Raw genomic sequence first — 22488 nt, forward strand, 5'->3', positions numbered from 1 at the left:
TGATAAATTGATATCAAAACTTGATTTCAGGCAAAGAGCTCCTATAATCCTTTAAACATTGCTGTGAATTAATGTTCTTCGTTTCTCATCCCATATTATATAAATTAAGTGTATATTGCATGCAGATTAAGTTTATGTTGCAGTAACAAAGAGCCCTCAAATCTCAGTGATTTAACCCAATAAAGTTTCCTCATACATGTTACATATCTCACATGGATCAGCAGAGAACTCTGTTCCATATAATCATTCAAGATCCAGGCTCATGGAAGGCTTGACTAGTGGCCTCATCAGTCACTACAGCTGGGAAGAGTGCTGAAGTTCTCACACTCAGCATCTCCTGTCTCAACCCAGAAGTGAAACAAGCTACTTCTTTCTGCTCAAAGCCCATTGGTTAAAACTAGTTAAATGCTCTTTCCCAACCATAGGGAAGAGGGGGGCAGAGAAGTCTAATCATTTCATGTGACCAAAAGAAAAGGAGAAACCAGATGTGGATAAACCCCAGAAGTCTCTACTGCACTGTGAGTCTGTAAAAATTAAGCTTTGTTCCTGATAGTAGAATGAAGGGCATAGTACCTGTAATAAATGCTTAAGGTAACGTTTGATTGATGAATGGATCGAAAATTAGAGGTATTTCAAAGAACAGGGAGTGTTGCTTGGAATCCTAGGTTCTAGATTGGAATCCCAAACCAACTTTGTTCCTGCTTTCTGACTGACCTTGGGCAAGTTTGATCACCACTCTGAGCCTTAGATTTTTTAATCTGTAAAATAAGTGATTGAATGACATTACTTCTATGGTCCCTTCTTGCTCAAATATTCTAATATTCTATGGTGTAGTGGGGGGTATTCATCTCCAGTATTACCCTCTTTTTGTCTATGAAAAAGATCTTGTTAACAAAGGCCGAGCCATCCTTGGCAGAATTATCCCTTGAACACCAGTTGGCTTTTTGTCCTAAATAAATGGAGAAGCCACATAGGAAAGAACAGTGCAGAGAGAAAGGATCCAGAAATAGCCTTTCCTTTCAAGCCAGAGTCAAGCAGGAGCCTTGAGCAGACTGGAGACGTCCACTCTGCTTTGGGGAGATGCCAAAGCTGTCTCTTCAATCAAAGAGGATTTTAAGAGGAGCACAAAAATTCTTTAATGTTCTCTGAGCTGCTCTCTGGCCCTGGCCCAGGAAACATTGTTATTGTAACTGAGACGCCAGGACATTTGGCAGTGTTATATTCTTGTTTGGCCCAGTGCAGCTCTTTATTTATTAAAGCCTCAGGTCTCTTCAGGCCATGGTTCAGTGTATTAATTTATGTAGTTTGCCTCCCTAGAGAGAAGACCAATTTGAATACCCTCAGCTTCATTATGACCCAGTCTGTTGCTGAGGTATTAACCCTGAAGCTTTTTCTTTCCTCTCCTTTCTTATTAAGCCTGTAAAAGGAATGTGGGGCCCATTCTAGGCAGAAGTCAAGATCCAACACCTCACCTCTCCCCTTTCAACTGCCCCTTTCTTGCTTCACTGTCCTGATATGAAATGGACTCTGTTTCACGGGACTCTGTTTAATTCAGTCAGTTGTAAGTTATCAAACCTGATATTTCTCAAGTGCTAAATATATGCAAGCCATACATTAGCTAATTTAAATGAGACCCAGTCCCTGCCTTCAAGAGCCTAGGAATGGACAGGCAGTCCCTGATAATAGTTCAACTTACAATTTTTTGACTTTAGGGTGGTGTGAAAGTGATAAGAATTCACTAAAAACTGTGCCTTGGATTTTTAGTTTTTACCTTATCCTGGCTAGTGGTAGATGGTATACTTTCTTGTGATACCGCAGCTCACAGTCAGTCATGTGATCAGGAAGGCAAACAAGGGATACCCTTACAACCATTCTGTCCCATGCAACCATTCTGTTTTTCGCTTTCAATAGAGTATTCAATTAATTATATGAGATAGACAATACTTGGTTATAAAATAGCTTTCTGTTAGATGATTTTGCCCAACCGTAGGCTGATATAAGTGTTCTGAGCACATTTAAGGTAGGCTAAACTAAGCTATGATGTTTGGTAGGTGAGGTGTATTAAATGCGTTTGGGCTTCTGACATTTTCAATTTAGGGTGAGTTTATCAGGACATCAACCCCATTGTAAATCAAGAAATATTTGTAGTGGGGAGCCAAATGTGGAGACAAACTTCTCCAGGAGAGTGTGGCAGGTGCAGTACTAGAGGCCAGTACAAGAGGAGGGATGCGGAGGAGGGAGTGGGCAGACCTGGCCAAGAGGCACAGGTGGGGCAGATTTCCAGAGAAGGGTATTTGACTTGGGTCCTGAAAGATAGGTAAGAGTTTACCAGATGATTATATGTCCAAGCCTAGGACAAAGTATGATGGGGTCAAACCACACTCCGTGCTTGAGGAACTTCAAATAATTTCAAGTGGCTCATGCACAAATTCACTCAAGCATGAATGAGAAGTGCAGCCGTAAGAAAGGGGCCTGATCATGGTGGGTCTTGTTATTTGAAAATAATTTAGGCCATCGTCCTTCCCAAGAGTACTTGTAAAATGGGTTCCCAAAGACCCAAATGTCTCCTGAGGTCCTAAAATAAACTATGCCAAGCGGAGTCCCAGTAGGAAATAGTACTCTCACATGTGTTGATTTATAAAGGGACCGTTGAGAGAAGCATGAGTATAGAACAGCCACAGAGAAAGTGCAGTGTCCAGGAGTCCAGTGGCAAAGGAGCTGTCATCACCGGAAGGGATGAGGGGAAGGTGTGGGTCTTGGAGCTTGGAAGGGGAGAGTTGTGTAGAGGAAAGACGTATAGGACACAACCAGAAGACAAACGCCCCAACTGCCATCTACTTTTTCCCTCTAGTCTCCTGTCCCTCACTGAACCAGAAGCCAGAGCCTACTGACATAGCTGGAATCTACTCTACAAGGTGTGAAAGACAAAATACACCAGGTAATTAAAGGGATGACATTATTCAGGCTACTGCAATAGGGGAGGATGTTCATTAGTGAGCAGTGACTCAAATAATGGGAAGGGGGGGTCTGTGTTCTGTAGAGGCAAGTAAATAAGAGAATTGTAAAGAACAGTAGAGGTGGGTGTTGCCTATATCAAATGGGAAAGGATAATTCTTTGTCTTTAACTCTATTTCCCTGAACACAAAAGCGTGGGAGAATTTCCTAACTGTTACTGTTTTTGGTTAGTGTAGGGCTCAGATGAAGTTCAACACTGTCGATTCCCCTATCATTCAAGATGAATGAGTACTATTCATCTCCAAACATCTCATAAACATTCACAAGCCTCCTGAATGGGGCAAAGTGAAATCTAAGAAAATAGTCTCTCTCAAGGACTGTTGTTGGCATTGTTCCTATAGAATCAGTTGAACCATCTGTTGTTGAGGAGTGGTGGCAAAACTCAGTTTTTTTTTTTTTTTTTGAAATCTCGGATATCAGGCATCTTGCATGAAAAAGAGAAATATTGCTATTATTAGAATTGTATTAATTACTATTAAATAGTCAGGAGTTGAACCTTGAGGGTAACCTGTCTGGTGGAATCCAGGTCAGTGGAGGAAAATCTTTCAGTTATGCAACACCACCCATTGGGTTTCTTAAAGCTAGAATGCCAATGATCTGATGATGTGCATGGTATTGGTTACCTATTATATAAGGACATGCATGACCTGAGCATTTCACTGGAATTGCTTCCTTAGGGGCCCCGACAGAGCTTGTCCAGGAAAAAATCTGGCCCATGCATGGTCTGCTGCAGGGATGAATCCTTCAAGGTTTATGTCACATCATTGGACTTTGACTTGTGGAGCTTCTTCAAAGGGCCAGAGCAAGGCAACTTAGAGTTCTAATAGACAGGAATTGGGGTGGCCAGGTTTTAGTTCTCCATGATATCAGCTCAGGTAGGAGGGAGAAAAACTGGAAAACTTAGTGTGGAGTATGGTAGCTAGATACAGAAGGAATCTGAAAGAATTGAAAATCTGGTATTATTGACAATGTGGGCAAAGCAACAGGATCCAGTCCAATTTGTAGGTAGATACAAGTGGTTTTTCCAAGGAATGGGGAAAGAAAAAAGTCAACTAAATTTCTACTACAGATGACAAAGTTTGTGTATCAATAAGTTATCTGCACTTGACATAGAAGCACAAAATAGCTCAAAGGCAATGAACAGCAGGGCCAGAATGTGATAACTGTGGAAAAAGTGCTCTGGGAAATATACAGTTTTCCACTCACATAAAAATCTCTCTTTATAGTCACCCTCCTCTTAATAAAAAATAATTGCAAAGGAAAATTATTCTTGATCCCTAAATAAGGATAGTCTCATCAGATTTGGCCAGATGATTTACATAAATGCAGCAAGAATGGTGATTTACCATTACGTAGGTCTTCTTAAGTTTGCTTTCCTGAAAGCTTTTTTTTTTTAAAGCTTTTATTTTTATTTATTCATGAGAGACACAGTGAAAGAGAGGCAGAGACACAGGCAGAGAGAAAAGCAGGCTCCACGCAGGGAGCCGACATGGGACTCCATCCCGGGACTCCAGGATCACGCCCTAGGCCGAAGGCAGGCGCTCAACCGCTGAGCCACCCAGGCATCCCATTCTGTAAGCTTTTAAAAAGAATCTCAGATTGGACTTTTAAAATCCTTGGAAGCTTGGACATCAAGCCAAAAACTTACCACAAATCTCACCTGCAATACCTATAAGTTTCAGTGAAATCCACTCTTCTTAGGGTTCCAAAAAAAAATCCTAATTTTCCTGAGCTTCCCATATGTATGACTTTTCTTACTTACCTGTCACACTAGAAACTCTAGTGTAAGGCAGATATAATGACAGTTTTTCCAAAAGGGCTTTGTAAACATGAGTTCCATAAAGTCAACCTTTGTTTCTTAAATGTGTTTGGTCATATCTGATTTAATGAGCATCAGACTCAAATATGTCATTCCAAGTAAGGCCATGGTTGCATAACTAATATTTCCAATTGTCTTGCTAGAATGGAAGACTGGTAATTATTGAACCTGTCCAAATCAGTATATTGCCATGAAAAGAGAACATTTAATAGTTCCTGAATTCTAGAGAAGTCAGGCAGGGAAAAAAGATAAATGTGTTATTTCTGTTTATAAAAGCAAATTCTATTAAATTGTTATGAGTTATAGTCAGCTTAAAAGAAAAGACAACTTAGGGGTTTCTTTATATCCAGAAAATAGGATGTTAAAATATGAACAATATTCCTAACACAAGCCACATTCATCTTTCATCATTCAGTCCTATATAATTAATTCTTTTTCCACTGCAACTTGGATTAGCAATCCCATGAACCCATCTGCTTTTTGACTAATGTCTTGGAAATTCTGACTCAGTCCTTTTTCTTTTCTTTTTTTTTTAAGATTTTATTTATCCATGAGAGGCACAGAGAGAGAGAGATGCAGAGACACAGGCAGAGGGAGAAGCAGGCTCCATGCAGGGAACCCAACGTGGGACTCGATCCCGGGTCTCCAGGATCAGGCCCTGGGCCAAAGGCAGTGCTAAACTGCTGAGCCACCTGGGCTGCCCTGACTCAGTCCTTTTGTCTCTACATTGTTTAAGTGAGGCTTTATGAAGCCTGTGCCCAAAAGTACCAAGCAAAGTCCCTTTCACAGAGCTCTGAGACAGTCTCCTGTTAAAGAAAATCCTCAGGCATATACCTGAGTGGTACAGGCAAGACCACTCATGGAAGCATCAAAGCAAAACTTACCTGTAGGTGACAAAAGACCGCAAATGATTGTAGTTACTTTATTACTGATCATGTTCAAAACTGAAAGATCTAGGGGCCTGTGGCTGGCTTAGTCAGTAAAGCATGCAACTCTTGATCTCAGGGTCCTGAGTTCAAACCCCACGTTGGGCATAGAGCATACCTTAAAAAAAAAAAAAATTCAAAAGTGAAAGATCTGATGAAGGTTCATTACAAGAATAATGTAGCTAAAGAGCAAATTGGAGTGTTTCTATGTAGTGTGAAACAAAGTCAATCTAAGACAAGTTTTAGATAAAATATCCATAAATATAATGATTAGTCCTATCTTCAAAGAATAGGACTAACTACTGAAAATGGATTAACATAATCTTTACAGAGAAAAATATCTTCAAATATGACTTGTAGTAATCCTGAGATTATAATATACAATGACTACTAAGCACATAATCAGAATATACCAAGAATATATTGATACCATCAAGTGAAGAGAGTAAGTCTGGAATAGGTCTTAAATATCTGCATATAAATAAAACTCCATAGGTTAGTAATGTGAATCCTCATTTGAAAACCACTGGCCTGGATGCTAGGTTCAAATTAAAGAAGTAAAATTGCTACCAAATTAACATTTAAGAAATAAATTATGACTAATAACACTATACTGTTTTTGTTTAATATTATGGAAACTAGCTCCAGGACTTTCAGTAATAGAAGTATATCACAGACAGTGGGGGCACTGACAATTCTCTAGCAGCTTCCCATATAGCATATCATTTCTAAATATTTATATTAATAACATTTTACCCATATGGATTTAACCTAGGGAAGGGTAAGTATCTTTTCTGATCTAATAATGTTTTCCATGCAACTCATCAACAGTAACATCAAATAAATCTAATTTTTCCCAGCAGCTCTCTTTCTACAAGGGAAAATAACAAATCTCATGATTTCCTGGGGACCCTCTGGGAAATCTTAAAGACAAACTTAAGAGTAAAAGAAACCACTTAGGATTCAATTTAGGAAAGGCAAAATACCAAAAATTTTCAGGAGAATTTGAGCACTGGTTAAGATAGGTTCATGGGTTACTGAGAATAATGCTTGGCTACCAGTGTAATCAAAGTGATAGCAACAAAATAAATAAGTAAACAGAGGAGATACCGTGATGATAAGGGGCCTTAACTTAGCTCTTTCAAAAGTGAAAGACTTTGTTCTCTTAAATAATCACAGACATGACAAAGTCAACATAAAACACAGGAAATTACTCTTATAATACACAGAATCTTTGTTATCTGGACAAACGACACAAAAGGTATGAGTAAACCTTTGCAAACTCTTATCAGGAGCAGACTGATAATCTCAGATAATTTTGTCATTTCAATTGAGAACAAAATTCTAGTTTTCTTAAGTAGAACTGATGCTAAAGCCTTAAAAACAATCTTGCAAAAGGGCTCAGCTGGTTAAGCATCTGCCTTTGGCTCAGGTCATGATCTCAGGATCCTGGGATTGAGCCCTGTGTTGGGCTCTGTGCTCAGCAGGTAGTCTGTTTCTTCTTCCTCCTTTCCTCCTCTCTGTCTGTGATCTCTCTCATAAATAAATAAATAAATAAATAAATAAATAAATAAATAAATAAATAAATAAATAAAATCTTTGAAAAAAGATCTTGCAGATTAATCATAAACCTTAGCCAGCTTTGATCATGGCAAGTAAAATTCCCTTTCTGCAAAACTTGCTATAAACTTTATTCCCATTCACGTTTGTCCTAAACTTTCCTATTTCTCATTCTTGAAGAACCATTTTCTTTTAGGACAAAACTGCTGTCTCTCCTCTCTCTTCCTCTCTCTCTCTCTTTTTTAATAAAAACACATCTCTTTAGCACAATTTCTCAAAGCGACAAAAAATAACCAAATTTATTACAGCCTCTCTGTAACCTACAGGAACCCTAGGAATATTCAATTCATGTGTTTATTTCTCTCAAGCCAATCAGAATAGAGCTCTTTTTAAGAGATTTGATAATCTAATTTGGTAATACCATCTGAATATAGGAATATATTATAAAATCACAAGCGCATATACATATGGATACAGTTAGACAGTTTACAAATTCAATTTTAAAATTTCACATAAACACAGAAATACAAAATTCAATGGTTCATATCAAAGAGCTCTTCTCTTCTCATTGGGTATAAATTCTTAATTGATTTAAGCTGAAGACTGAAAAACAGAAAAGAGTAACAAGATGGATTATCTGTCATCTCTCACCCATCAGAGACAAGATCTCTATAAACCATTGATCCATTTGCAGAAATCACAAATGATCAGATTATAAAACTGTTGAAGCTGGCATCAGAAATCACCAACTTCAGGGGTCTCCTGCTTCCTGAAACACAAGGTTTTGCCCTTGTGTTTAGCCACTTCACTTTTTTTCTTTTTTAGGATTTTATTTATTTATTTCTGAGAGACATGAAGAGAGAGGCAGAGACATAGGCAGAGGGAAAAGCAGGCTCCCCACGGGGAGCCCGATGTGGGACTCGATCCCTGGACCCCAATATCACTCCCTGAGCCAATGGCAGATGCTCAACCACTGAGCCACCCAGGTGCCCACTGCCACTTCACTTTTATGAAAGACCTACACTAGTAAAATACCGGCTTTTCCCACAAAAGTGGAAATTCTCTTCAGATTTCTTCCCATTAGTAAAAACAGGTACTAATGTTAAGTTTTTCATAAAAGCCAAGTGGCGTAACTCAAACTTTTGGAAAGTGGCCTGTGTTCTTTGTTTTATGCCATTTCTGTTTACAAAAGTTTTCACAGGAACATTCTACTTTCAAATGGTGGGGGAAACCTGGACTCAAAAAGAATCAAACTCCTCACGGTACCATTAGTGGACAAGAGTCTGGAACACAGGATCGGGAGTCAGCTGTATCAATTGGCCCTGCAGTCACCAGTGAGGAACGGAGCACAGTGTGTCAACACAGGGGTATGGTTACTTGAGTGGAGTAAAAGAGAATCTGAAGGAGAAACCCAATCTAGGAGTCAAGGCCCCTGTCAAAGAAAAAAACGCACTGGACGATGGAGCAGGTGAGTTTCTTCAGGCTGTTGCAATAAGGAGGAAAACCTAGTAATGAGGAATCCCAGGGTGCCTGGGTGGCTCAGTTGGTTAAGTGTCTGCCTTTGGCTCAGGTCATGTCTCGGGATCCTGAAATGGAGCCCTTCATCAGGCTCCCTGCTCAGCGGGAGTCTGCTTCTGCCTCTGCCCCTCCCCCTGCTCCTGCTCTCTCTTGCTCTTACTCTCTCTGTCAAATAAATAAAATCTTTTTTAAAAAATGAGGAATTCCAAAGAAAAGGAAGAAGATCTGAGTTTTATAGAACCAGGTAAGTAAGTGAATTGTGAGGAGCAGTGGAGGTGGGTATGATCTAAGTCATATTGGGAGGCGAGGGTTCTTTGCCAGCCAGTTGGCTGAAACTCAAAAGGGTGAGGGACTTCAGAAAACCAAAGGATGGGAGGATTTCTTAATCCTTGCTGTTTTCCTGGCAAATAGGGCTCAGGTACAGCTTCACCTTGTGAGGGCTTAACAAGCAAATGCGTGTAAGCTGTGGCTCTGATTGTTACTTTAGGGGCTTTGACTTTGGCATCACATGGCAGTGATCACTGTGATCCATTGTAAGATGTATCATCATTTTTTTTTTTTTTACTGTGTATAAGTCAAACATGTTTGAAGGTTGATTCATCTTTCAAAACAGAACTCAGAGTTAGGTGGGAAAGGTGAGTCTAGAGAGACAGCCAAGGACAGGGTGAGGAGGAGCTTTGGGAGAACTTAGGCTCCAGAATGAGGGGTGTGATGCTGTCTTGGCTGAGAGCCTGAGTCTTGGGGCCAAACTCTCCGGATTTGGATGCAGATTTTACCTCTTACTGCCTCTGTGATCTTGAGTGAGTTACTTAGCCACAGTTTTCTTCCACTGTAAAATGATACTAATAGCATCTGCTTCCAAGGAATTTTGAGATTTAATACAAAAAAAGCACCCAGACTCGTGTCTGCAATGTAGAATTAGCTATGCCGACTACTAGAACTTTGCTTGCTGTTGTCTCCCTTTTCTACTTTTCTTGGCTAAGTGTTGCTCTCTGGGAGCACTATCACAAGACTGATGCACCCGTCTAGGAGTGACTCATTGGCCCAGTCGGGTTGGATTTAGGGGTATAAGGGTGGGTAAGGGCTCCACTTGATACTATATCTGCATAGCTTTTTAAGCAAGAGTGACTAGAGTCAAATGATCACATCAACTGGTGAGGTTTTGGAGGTTGGGGTGTGCGTCAAGTCCTTGCTGATGCCACCTTTTTTGCGAAACAAAGCTTGACTAAGGGTTTGTTTGCACTGTATAGTTCCAGGAAGGTTCCCTTTGCATCAGTATCTACCTGGTACCCCGACTGAAACTTGCACTACAGTCAAAGTGGGGAATTCGAGTGAAATGGGCAGGAAGAAACGCCAAGAGCCTAAATATGTCTGAGGCTTGGAATGCACACAAAGTCATAAAGCAAAACGTTCAGTATGTTTATCAAAATATATAGTGTGTTTCATGAAAATATGAAAATTCAAAGAAAAGCAGTATCTCAGCCTTCTCCTAAGGATGGACACATAAAAGGAGATTTTAAGATTCTTGTCTGATAGAGATTGTTCCAAACTTCATTAGCAATGCCAACTTGATTTGCTTCTAGTTGTCAGCCCCCAAGGGAGCTGGTGAACTATTCCAGAGCATAAGGTTTCTCATATTGCTGTGCAAGTGGCTGCTGGCTACAGACAAGGACCACTAGCGTGGTTCAAAGCCAGTTCTGTGTCCCATTTCACTCAAGAATGGCTCCACAGGGGTATGTTGCGTGGATTGAGAGGAGGTCGGCAGGGACTACCACTATCTTTTGAAATCATGCAAGCAAAATACCCATTCCATTCTTTCCCTATTATGGACATAAATTGCAAATTGTAGCCGGAAACATTAGGGTGAAATACACACACACACACACACACACACACACACACACACACACACACCCTGTCCCCCAGCTCCTGCAGCTGCATGGAGGACAAAGAGAAACACAGAAACTGAACGCCCACAGCAGAAATGTCCATAGAAAAATGCCCATTTCCAAATTAATTTGAGTAGCATCACCATTTGCTTTAGTGCCCTGTCAAGCCTTGCTTCCACGGGCAGAAATGTTTTACACAAATAGATTGTTAGTACTGCAGGGAGTTGAAGTTTACTCAATCACTCTGAGAGCCACGGTTTCACAGCGTTTGACCATGACCCAGGGTAAGAAATACACTTTCTATTATGACCCAGTGCACACATCCATAACAGAAGCAAGATATCTGTGATATAAAAACTCCCACCATGGCTCATTACTAGCTATCAGCCTGATGTCACTGAGCCACCAAACATGGAGTTGGGAAGAGATGCACACAAGCGGCTGGCAGCACACAATTGCTACCTATCTACAACAGCAACAACTTTAGTTGAGACAGCTGAACTAGTGTTGCAGAAAACACTTTGAAAAAAACCTTTCAAATTTGCAAAATTTGTAAAACAAAGAAAAGCATCCATGTGCAGTACCTGGAGGTGCTCTTCACAAAATTTTCTGGTCTTTGGAAGCCTTTTTCTGGAAGGCTGAAAGGCTCCCTGGTTATTTAAACCTCTGTTGAGGTTGTTCCAAGAAAGATGATCCCTCTATTGTAAATCACCGCCTTCTCCAATTTTTCTCTGGTCCCACTTTGCTTCAGCCCAGATATTTTCTTTGGAAGCAGTTTTAACAAAGTCCAAAAAAAATAAGTTTGGTACGCTATAAAATGAAGAGCGTGTATGTGTGTGTTAAAATTCACATGACTCTAGGTATTCTGAACAATTGGTAATGGCCATTGGTAGTTTTTCCTCAGGCCTTAAAATTATTGTGCAAATAAAAGAATTATATTGCTGGGCAAAAACCACCCTAAAACTCAGTAGTATTCAAGAATAACTATTCATTTCTTACATCTGAGGGTTAGCTATGGAGACTATCTGCTCTTACCTGGCTACTCTTTTGTTTGTAGAGAAGCTGGGGGGCTTCACTCTAAGCTAGGTTTAGGGGGGCAGCTTTTCTCCACATGTCCCTCATCCATCTTGTGGTGTCACTGGACTAGACTGATAGAGACACTCCTTCGCATGGCAATGGCAATAGCTCAAAAGACAGGAGGAAATTTGAAACCCTTTGAAGGTGTCACTTTTGCCTCTTGTCTGTTAGCCACATCAAGTCACAGGGGCAAGGCCAGAGTTCGAGTTCTACCCACAGAGAGAGGGTGCTGCAAAATGACATGACAAGGGGTATGGTTCCAAGGAGAGGAAAATAATTAGGGCCTGTGGTAAGCTGAATAATGCATGCCAAAGATGTCACATCCTAATCTCTGAAACCTGCAAATATTACCCCATATGGTAAAAGGGACTTTTCAGATGTGATTAAAGTAAGGGTTTAAGATGGAGAGATGATCTTGGGTTTTTACATGGGTCCAGTATAACCAATGGGTCCTTCTAAGAGGGAAGCAGAAGATCAGAATTAGCAGAAGGATATGGGAAGCAGAAGGAGAAAAGGTGATGTGGTATGGGGCCATGTGCTGAGGACTGAGGACAGCCTCCAGAAGCAGGAAAAGGCAAGGAAACAGAATGTTCTCCAAAGCTTCCAGAAGGAATGCTGTCCTGCCAACACCTTGATTTTAGACTTCTGCCCTCTAAACTGAAAGGAATAAATTTATATTATTTTAAGCCACTAAGTTTGTGATAATTTTTTTTATAGTGGCAATTGAACACAAGTGGGGATTTGGGTATCTGAATGTTAGGTGCTGCTGTAACAAATGCTTAAAAATGCAGATGTGGCTTTGGAATTGAGAGCATGATATTGAGTTTGGAAGTTTGAAAAAGCCTTGAACAGACTGTTAGTAGAAATGTGGATGTTAAAAACTCTGACAGTGAGGGCTCAGGAGGAAATGAGGAACATGTTATGGGAAACAGGAAGAAAGGGGATTCTTGTCAGATAGTGGTGGAAAGGTTACCTAAATTATGGCCTATATTTGTGTGGAAATGATTGGTTAGTGATGAACTTGAATATTTAACTAGGAGATTTCTAAGTGAAGTGTTGAAGGTGCAATCTGCCTGAATCTTACTGTTTGTAGTAAAATACAAGAAGAAAGAGATACGTTGAGAAAAGAAATGTTAAACAAATGGAACCAAGAATTAATGATTTTGGAAATTCTCAGCCTATCCAAGCCACATAAAAGACCCAAACTAGGAGATTTGTCATCAAGAAAGAAAGCCTGAAGAGGTAGCTGAGTGTATGGCTGGATAATCTTTTGCTAGTGCCTGGGAAGAAATAAAATGTCATAGTATTCTTTTATGCAGAGAGCTCTTTGAAGAGATTAAGCATGTGACTCATGGATTTCCTCAGCCATATCATCAGCCTCTCCAGGAAGAATCTATAGAGGAACATTTTATCTAGTGGAGGGAATCTCTATAACATACATAGGAGACCCACAAGATTCCTGATGATGTGATATAAAAAATGTTGCCACCTTGCACAAACGTGGACACAGAGGGGACAACGTTGAAAGAGACTGCTGGGCTACCCAAATTCCAAAGGCAGAAAACAGGTGGATAAAAGTACTTTGGTAAAAACATGTTCTACTCTTTATGAGAAAGAAAGAATGACTCAGGATAAACTCTTGGCCTCAGGGATTTGAACCAAAAGCCACAGAGGTTTAATCCACAGACCTTGAAATAGTTTTCACAGGCACATTTCAAAATTGCTTGGCACAAGTGACTTCTTCTTTCCCTCTGTTTTATTACTTTTTGAGCGGGAATGTCTGTAACTGTTGTCCTGGGCCTGTCTTACATTATACTTGGGAGAGCTGATAAATTGTTTGCTGGCTTCACCAATCTATAGATGGGGAGGAATTTTGCCCGAGGATGGATCATACCCAGAGCCTCGCTCATTCTTTACATAGGTGAAGTAATTTGGGACTTTTGAACTGATAATATTGAGAGATATTTTGAACTTAGATTTGATGCTGTGATAGATTGAGAATTTGGGAGACATTGGAAAAGAATGTATTTTGATGTGGGATGGATGTGAACCTTTGGGGGCAGGAAGGTAGACTGTGGTAAGCTGAATAAGGATCCTCCAATATGTTCACTTCCTAATCTCTGAAACTTTTGGATGATTCTCTATATGGCAAAAGGATATTTGCACCTATGACTGTTAGGATCTTTAGATGAAGAAATCCTGTATTTTCTAGGTGGACACTAAATATAACCACAGGGTCCTTATAAGAAAGAAGCAAGAAGGTCAAAGCCAGGAGAAGGCAATAAGATAACATAAGCAAGGATTGGAGTGATGAAACAAGACGTCAAGGACTGCCAGAGCATCTGGAATCTAGAAGAATTAAGGGACAGATTCTCCCTCAGACCATCCAGAAGGAACCAACTCTGTTGGTTACTTGATTTTAGCTCCTCATTTTGGACTTCTGATCTCCTGAACTCCTATATTATTTTAAGCCACTACATTTGTGGTAATTTGTTACAGTAGCAATTGGAATATATAGGACCAATATAAGACAATTAATACAATCTTACATAGGAATAAGCCTACCTTCCCTGCTTTTATATACAATGCCATTTTAGGCATTAGAATTATTTTTAAAATGTATACAATTATTTTTAAGATACGTACTTTGTGAACATTTGACATTCTCAAATGTGACTTGACCTTATATTGAAACCAAGTCATCTTCCAAGAGAAGGCATCTTACTGTAAAGATGAAAGTGAGTAATAGGAATCTGAAATACAGAAATGTATAAGCAACTATAAACACAATTTAAAAAATTAAAGTAAAAAAAAATGATACATAATGGAACAAAAATTATTAGTGTAGGAGCACTGAGAGTCCCTGAAAGGAATTTTGTAGTTCACGTGCTCCCTCCTCCCTCTTCATTGTTGCTGGTTGGAAGCCAGGATGTCTACCTCATAAAGGTTAAAGCACTGGGAAAAGAGCAAGGAGAAAATAGAGAAAAAGAGCTGGTGGCCTATGGAGCAAGATGCCCTGGAGTACTCTATGCTGTGATTAAAATAGATAGAATGAGAAAGGGATTTTTTTTCTTAATATATTGCTGTAAATGATATAAATGGATCCTTTTTAAAGTTTTCAGGAAAGACAATAGCAATATATGCAATATTTGGATTTCTTCTGGGTTTTGGAAGGAGGATACATAGTACATATCTGTCATGTTACTTTGGATCCTTCCTCAAGGGTTATTTTATACTTGAGGAATACTTTAGTTTGTAAGTGTTAGAAAAAGGAACCAACAATATCTTAACAGGTAGGGTTTTGTTTCCCTTATATAACAAGAAGCCTAGAGACAGATGGTTGTGGGCATGGTCCTTCAAGGACCCAGGCTCTTTTCATTTTAATGTACTGGTCATCTGAGTAGCTTTTACACTCCTGTTTATACCCTATGTTTGAATAATAGCTGTTACAGTTCCCAGCATCATGACCTTATTCAAAGGCAAGAAGTACAAAGTGGCCAGGGTGAGAACCTATCTCCTCTTACATCTGTATTAAAAGGAAACAATCTTTTTCAGCATCCCTCAGCACACTTTTCCTTAGATCTTGGCCAGAGCTGGTTGCCCCCAAATTCAGTATTGTAGACAGGAGAATGCAAGAATCTGGCTTTCCAGACTCTGAAGTGGCATGTAGCAAAGAAAATAGGACTAGGAATGGTTTTTGGATGGCTGTCCATTGGGGTTTGCTGCAAATGTCCAGTCTCTCTTTCATTCAAGGACTCCTGGTTGGCAGTCAGCAGATTTGGAAACTGAGTGATGGTTACAACTCTGAGTCATGAGGTCCAGCTTCCAGAGAAAAGCCACAGGACTGCTCTTCAAAAATGCTGGCATTCCCCCTCACCAGTGGGCTTCTCAGTGCTCAGGCAAGTTTGTGTCTTCTGGGCTATCTTGGAGAACTTTGTATTGGAATGCATAATTAAGTCACATCTGATAAATCTTTTATATCACTTCTCTAAGTTCTCAGATTGCTTTCTTTACATTATATCAAGGTATTTCCAGCATCACCCCTTTGTAATAAGAAGAACTTGTGCATAGATCTTAAAAGCCCAGATTCTAGAACCAACCTAACTGATTTGAATCTCAGCTTTCCCACTTAGAAGCTGCATGTGGGAAATTGTTGAACTTCCAAATGCCTCAGTTTCTACTTTTATAAGTAGGGATGATAATACATATCTCAAGCTTATTCTTAGGATTAAGTAACTTGATATATAATAGTATTTTAAAGAGTGCTTGGCACCTGGTAAGAGCTACATGAGTGCCTGCTGGCATTATTTATGCTGGTCCCCGTGAGTCTGGATTTTAGCACCAAGTGAGAAATGATTAATACTACCCAGAACTGCTCATGTGAACAGACGGAGTCTGGAATTTTGATAACTGCTTCCATATCAATAGATTCAGCTCAATCTAAAGCTGTGTTCTTCCTTCTTTAGTCTAGAATTCTTAGGATCTCTCACCACATGGAGTCCCCAGATTTTTGCTTTTGCAAGATAGCCAAATGTCAAACCTCTGTGTGATGGTTCAGTCTTTTTTGAGCTTTATCTTTTCCATTGGTTTCTTGAGGTGTGGAAGGAAACTACCTCATCATGGCCTCCATTTGGTAAGGGAAGCCAGAACAGAGCTTGAGGGCCATGGGGTACATTCAGTCATCTGGATTTTCTCATGTCTCCCCATCTAGTCCTCAGAGTCCTCCTTTGTTCTAATCAATGTCCTTGCTTTCAAGTAGGAGAGTATTTAGGCTGTGCATTTAAGTGATTTTATAAGTCAGTGACCTACAAGATCAAATTTTGGTTTTAGTTTTTTATCTATCTTGACCTCTAGCTGCTAGAAAAAAAGAAATGTTGTTATTGTTGTTTTTTGTTTGTTTGTTTGACTGTCTTAAAAATCATAGAAAAATCCCTGGTATATGTCCTTTGAGCTGAGAATTTAGGAATTAGCGTCGAGAAGCTAGGAGTTACAGCTCATCATTCTCTTTCTTTAAGCTGTCCAACTCCATAAAACAAGACAAACAAAACCACCTTACTCCTGCAGTCCTTATATTCCTCAGCTGCTACTTGGTTTCCCCAAAATTGATTTCAGTGGGTACTTTGTTCTAGGTGAGCACAGTGTTAATTAAATTAAACTCCTTTGCTGCTCTATGCCATAAACTGCCTGCATGAGAACTCTTTAAACCAATTGGATTTTCAACCCTCAGTCCCTACTCAAGCCAGATAACCCATCCTTCCGTTTTCCTGATGGTTTGCATCTGTTGGTTCTAATGTTTGTGTTAGGCCACTTAACTATAAGCAACAGAAAGCTACTGTACTTGATTTAAGGAGAAAAGTAATTTATCTAAAGGAAAGCTTAGAGTCAGGCTCAGAGGCACATGCATTTAGAAACAACTCCTCACATCATGTCATAAACCTGGTAAGGTGAAGACACTGCCACCTCTATCACCATGTAGACATATTACCTTCTAGCATCAACATCACAGTCAGTCACTGGTACCACTGCCAGCAGTACCATCCTAAAAATTTGATCAACCACCTTTACTGTTGGAGGCTTTACCTTCCACTGGAATTACATTGCATAGTTCCCAAGCTGTTAAAGATAGTTCAGGTCCCCAGCAGGGAAAACTATGTATGTATGTGTGTATATATATATATATATATACACACACACACACACATATATATATAAATAACTATACTATATATAACTATATATATAATATTTAACTATATATGTACTATATATAATATATATATAACTATATATACTAAATATATATAACCATATATACTATGTATAATATATATAACTATGTATAACTATATACATACTATATATAATATATATGTAACTATATATGTACTATATATATAGTATGTAATATATACATATTTTGTATTTTACAGAGACATGCTTCAAGACTGAATCACATGGTCCCAGCCTTATAAAGTGTACACACACAATTGTTACTTTGTTGCTTGTAATTTTCATACAATTTGAATAGGTTAAGAAATGTGGTTTGTATTTAAATATCTTAACTTATTTTTAAATACCTTAATATCTTTAATTTAAATACCTTAAATATCTCTTTTAGTTTTTAGTGTACTTTTCAGAGTGATTTCTGCCCTGATCTTCATGTCTTCCTGGTTTCCTGCGGATGGGCAGCATAGTGTAATGGAAAGACTGTGGGCTCTGGAGGTGGGAAAACTGGATTCAATCCTGACTCTGGCCCTAACCTATAGTGCCTATTGATGGGCATATTACTTAACTTTTCCAAGACTTGGTGCCTTTTTCTGTAAAATGAGTATAGTAAATATGCTCCATGGGTTGTTACGAGAATCAGTATAATTCACATAGAGCTTAGTAAGAGATGCTGAGAAACAATGGACTTGCTTGGGTGGACAGAGTTGTATTTTCTACATTTGTAATTGGGGAATTATCTGAAGTATGTTACATGGAACAAATATATGGGAAGAAGTAGAACAGACTTAGCAATACCAAAAGACACTGTTGCATTGTTGTGAAGTGATCCAAATATCTTCCCTTTTTTAACCTAACATCCCTTGTTCACAAGTAGTGGAAATGCTAAAAATCATCAAGAAAGCATGACCTTGACCATCCACAGCCAAGGTTTTCACTATTGAAGTCCTACAGTGTTATTTTCTTCTTCTCTAAGTTTGTAATGAATTCTCTCTTGAGAGGGCATGATGAAATATACAACTCCATCCTAGTAAACATCTTTATGTCTAAAAGCAATGTTCTTTAGTAATTATTAATGTAAATTATAATCCTAACTCTGTAAGAAAAACAACTGAGATAGTATTAATTTCCTTCAAAGGCATTTTAAGTATATTACTTATACAAATAACTAGAATATGTATAATATAAATATATTTGTATCATATAAATACACATAATGTGTGTACATATGAATATATGTACACACTTTCTCTATATACACATACATTTTTAAACTAGATCCTGAAGTAATAACCATATGTAATGTTCTCTGTAGCAGTGGGTCTGCGATGTTTAAATGATCGATGTCTTTCAGAAATCTCTAGGCACCAGGTGGTACAGTTATTAACCACCCGCTGGAACTTGGCTTTGAAGCAAATCTATTAGGGTTAGGATCTGTACCATCCATAATCAAAGCACAGTAAGTCTTGGCCGCCAGATGTCACTATTCTTCTATTTCCCTCCCGGTGCCCTAAGAGCTGTGAGACCTTATTTTCTGACAAGGGACTGAGGAAAATGCGTGCCTCCCAACATCCCTGGGATTTCACCAAAAGGTCTTATTAAGAGGAATAATCCTGCCCATGCTGATTTCCTTGGGGCTCTCGAATATCACCTGGACAGTTTCTGACAGCTGAGGATCCAAGTGGCTGAAAATTTGGGGGCTCATCTGGTCAAAAAAATGTTAGAGCCATTTCCTTGAGCTTAAAGTTAAAGGTAGGACTGACCTCATGCGCCTTGAGCCAAGAACTAGCCCAATGTAGGAGAGGCCATGAGGTGTGTTCTACTAAGATCCTGCAGTCAGGAGACCTCCCTAACCCTTAGATGGCCCTGAGAGCTCACTTACAAAAGGAGAAAGTTGGGCTAAGTCAATTCGAGGGTCTAAAAATTCCATGAGCCTCAGTTTTTAAGCACCTCTGTTGAGGAGCATGGGCTGCAGAGTGGGGTGATCTAAATTCAAGATAGAAGACTCCAGGGAGGAGAGTGAAATAGGGGTGGAGAAATCCCACAGGGAAGGGAAGGGGAAGTTGAGCATAATTGTCATACAGGAATCTGATATAGGACTGGTTACAGGGCCTAAAAGGTGCTGGGGTGACGAACCTTGTCGTCCTGACTTTTAGGTGATCTAGCAGGCCACTCCCCCTCCACTCCAGATCCTACTTAATGATCTGTAGTGCTCAGTGATGTGCCTGTACCACTGTCTCTCCCGGGGCTTGGTTGGATTTAACATGTCGTGTCAGTCAATGTTTGTGGTACCTTCAGGGCATGGGATGTGTTTTATTTCACTTTGAATTTATAATAGTACAATGTTCAGCTAGCTCATTCAGAGTGTTCATAGAAGCCTGCGGTGGGAGGAAGAAAAAGGAAGAGAAATGGAATTCACTTATTGAGCGCCTACTATATGCCAAGAATACCTAAAAGTACTTTACATGTGCCTTTTTTTTTCATCTTCAGAAGAGGCTCCTGGGGCAGCATATGCATGAGGCTCAAACGTAAAGAGGCTGAATTCATATGGTTAAGTGACTCATCCAAGGTCACGAAAATTAAGTGGCGGACTCACATGGCTATGTATCCATTCTCTGAAGAAGGAAACTGAAACTCTGCACTTATTAAAGATGCGCGCATCTGTAAAAGGGTGAAACCCCAGTCTTGCCTCACTGGGCCTCATGGCTAGAAGCCTCCCCCCCCCCCCCGGTGCTTCGAGGCCCCTGGACTGCACCCCTCTGGAGGATGCTTTGTCGTATGAGCACTGGCACGCCCCCCACCCCCCCGACCTAGCTGGAATATTATTTATGGCCGCGATTAACCTGTCTCCCTTGCTGCTGTCTCCCCCCGGGCTGCGGAATTGAAAGGTTGCTGGAAGTCCTCTCCGACGGGGTTGAGACTTTGCAGACGGCCCCTGAGGCTGGGGCGTTCCGAATTGGCTGAGCGCTGCGCCTGGGAGGGCGGGGAGTTTGCCGAGCGTCCCCGGCCAGAATCCCGGCCTCCCAGAGCCGCGAGCCCGGCAGCCGGGAGAAGAAGTTGGGGACGTTGGGCTCGGGGGCGTCGGAAGAAATTGCGGGCAGGCCCCCCCGCGCCCCCCGCCCCCGGCCCCGCCGAGCCCGCGGAGCGTCGCCGCCGCGTCCGGGCTGGAGCGGGCGGACGTGCGCGGCCCCGCCAGGGCTGGGAGTTTGCAGACCGTCCCTGCCGCGGCCCGCTCGGCGGCGGCCCTGCGGCTCCCGCGGCGGCGGCGGCGGCCCCGGGGCGCGATCCAGCCCAGGTAGCCGCGCCGCAGGCTCCGGGCGCCCGAGCCCGTGCCCCGCCGCGTCCCGGGCCCCGCGGGGTGGGCGGCCGGCGGGCGCTCCTGCTGCGGCGGCCGCTGTGCAACCAGGAGGTGAGAGCCGCGGGTCGGGGCGACCGCGTCGGGCTCGCCATCCCCGCGGGGAGATGCGCGCGGAGGGGACCGCGGGCGGGGGGCGCGGGCGGGGGCGCGGGCGCGGGCGGGGGCGGGGGCGCCTGCACCCGGGGCGGCGCGGCCGGGGCTGCCGGGGCTGCGGCCGCCCTGCGGGACCCGGGGCGCCGCGGGGGGCGCGCCCTGACGCCCACCTGCCCGGGGCAGCCGCCCCCGGGGAGGACCGCAGGCCCCCGAGGCCCGGGGGGGCGCTCGCGTGTGGGCTTTTCACCGGACGGTCCGGAGGAGGCTCGGCTGGCGCGGGCGGGGGCGGGGGCCGAGCGGCGGGGGAGAGGGGCGCTCGGCCGCGGAGGGGCCCGGCGGGGAGGCGCTGCGGGCGGGCCGGGCTGGGGTCCCCGCGCCCCGGGCGCGCAGGGCGGGCTCGGCCGCGGGCCGGCGGGAGGGAGAGGACGGGAGGCTGGCCCCGGGCCCAGGAGAGGAGGGATGCGGCGGGCGGCGCTCGGGGCTGCGGACCAGGGAGGCTCGCGGCGGCCCCCGCCCCCGGGGACGGCCGTGGGCCCGCGATCGCGCGGGGGCCCCGGGGCCGCCGGCCGGGGAGGCTGCGGGGAGGCTGCGGGGAGCCGAGCCCACAGCCGCGCGCTCTCCCCGAGAGCATGCTCAGTGCGGCCCTGGGAACTTCCTGCCGAGTCGCGAGCCGCCCCGGCCCCCCGCCCCCTGCGGGCCCCCCGACCCCCCCCGGCCCCCCGACCCCTCCAGGCCCCTCCCGGCCCGCGGGTGCGGAGTTGGGGCGGCGGGGCGCGGGGGGGCGGGGGAGGCGGGGGTGCGGGGGGGGCGCGGCGCCCGCCCTCTTGCCCCGCGTGCCCTGGCGCCCCCCGCCCCCGCGGCCGGGTCCGAGGCCGGGTGGGAGGCGGGTCCGAGGCCGGGCGGGGCGCGGGGGCGGGGGGCGCCGGGGGCGGGGGGCGCCGGGGACGCCGCGCACACCCGCGGGCGCACACAAAGCCGGGCTCGCAGCTCCCGCGCGGGCGGGGGCGGAGGGGCGCGCGCGGTCCGGCCGCGTCGGGGGCAGCGGCGAGGAGTCGGGGGAACCGGGCGGGGCCGGCGCTTCCCCGAGACGCGGGGTCGAGGCCCGGGGCCAGGCAGGTCCTCCAGACCCGTTGGCACCCGGCTCGGCGGCCGGGTTAGGGAGGCTGGGTGCTTAGGGCGCCGCGAAGTTGCGCAGGGAAAGCCGAGGCTTGTGTGGGCTCCGGGTGGGATGACAGCGGCGCACACTCGAGTGGGAGCCCCAAGGATCCCGTCCTGAAGAGAGGCCAGTGGGGAGTTGGGCCCCCCCACCTCCCCGTGTCCGTTGTCAGGCCCCGAGGGGCTTGCTTGGTGTAGACTCTGAGAGCATCCCCGCTCCACCCGCAGCCGCCGCCAGCTGTGGCCCCCGCACCGCACCTTGAGCCTTGATCAGGATCAGAACCACCTCGTTTTTGATTCAAGAAATCAAAAGGCAGTTTTCCATGACAGGCAAACCCATCACAGATCCGTCTT

The 22488-nt window shown here is 43.5% G+C and overlaps 1 protein-coding gene and 1 long non-coding RNA gene across 5 annotated transcripts in view; both read left to right on the forward strand.

Moving 5' to 3' along the window:
- The first annotated feature begins 448 nt into the window (after positions 1-448).
- LOC140612109 (uncharacterized) lies at positions 449-8777 on the forward strand. The gene is made up of 3 exons (XR_012013419.1): positions 449-518; positions 2852-2938; positions 8513-8777. It is a non-coding gene; the product is annotated as an uncharacterized lncRNA (long non-coding RNA).
- A 12045-nt stretch (positions 8778-20822) lies between these two features.
- Positions 20823-22488, forward strand: part of MGAT5 (alpha-1,6-mannosylglycoprotein 6-beta-N-acetylglucosaminyltransferase) — a 339881-nt gene continuing 338215 nt past the window's right edge. For 3 of the 4 annotated variants that reach the window (XM_072789001.1, XM_072789003.1, XM_072789002.1), the window contains exon 1: positions 20829-20937. The gene's annotated coding sequence lies outside the window, so the exon portion shown is untranslated. Of the gene's footprint in view, positions 20938-22488 lie in introns of all 4 variants that reach the window. The other variant, XM_072789000.1, reaches the window with a different exon arrangement.

Source organism: Canis lupus, chromosome 20, assembly GCF_048164855.1.
Source record: "Canis lupus baileyi chromosome 20, mCanLup2.hap1, whole genome shotgun sequence".
NCBI lineage: Eukaryota > Metazoa > Chordata > Mammalia > Carnivora > Canidae > Canis > Canis lupus.